The sequence below is a fragment of the Silurus meridionalis genome, chromosome 2 (assembly GCF_014805685.1).
Source record: "Silurus meridionalis isolate SWU-2019-XX chromosome 2, ASM1480568v1, whole genome shotgun sequence".
NCBI classification, from domain to species: Eukaryota; Metazoa; Chordata; class Actinopteri; order Siluriformes; family Siluridae; genus Silurus; species Silurus meridionalis.
In genome coordinates, this window is record NC_060885.1 from 8988632 (window position 1) to 8989079 (window position 448).

The 448-nt window shown below is 40.4% G+C and overlaps 1 protein-coding gene across 1 annotated transcript in view; it reads right to left on the bottom strand.

Moving 5' to 3' along the window:
• The window catches only part of hmx1 (H6 family homeobox 1), a 3060-nt gene extending 2971 nt beyond the window's left edge, over positions 1-89 (bottom strand). Inside the window, exon 1 of the mRNA XM_046876124.1 lies at positions 1-89. This exon is cut by the window's left edge and continues 558 nt beyond it. The gene's annotated coding sequence lies outside the window, so the exon portion shown is untranslated.
• Between the last annotated feature and the right edge of the window lie 359 nt (positions 90-448).

A 448-nucleotide genomic window follows, 5' to 3' on the forward strand; every position in this document is an offset into this window, starting at 1 on the left:
GTGGGTGATCGAGCCTGGGGGTTGGAGGATCCCCACCAGTGAGCGCTTTATCTGGGTCAATCAGAGAGCAAAGCAAAACTACCCCCATAGACAGGAACCGAGGCTGCGCGCGCGTATGTGGAAGCGCATTCTGGAGGCCTATTGGGTGCCCGGGTTGTGACGTCACACAGCTCCGAAGTTGCGCTGCGAAAACGTGGACGTAAATTGTGAACAATATATTACACATTTGTTTGTTTTATTGGGAAAATTCCATATTCATAAGAAAAAGTGTGCTCAATGTAGACCAAACTTTTCCCATTTTATGAATGACTTCGAATTGTTTGTGAATCTCTTGAAAGAAACAAGAAACAAAAAAGCACTGAAAACATGTAATGCTCTGAAATCCTTGAAATTAATGTAATTTATTTATTTATTTTTTAATGTTTATGTAACTAAGTGTAAATGTAAC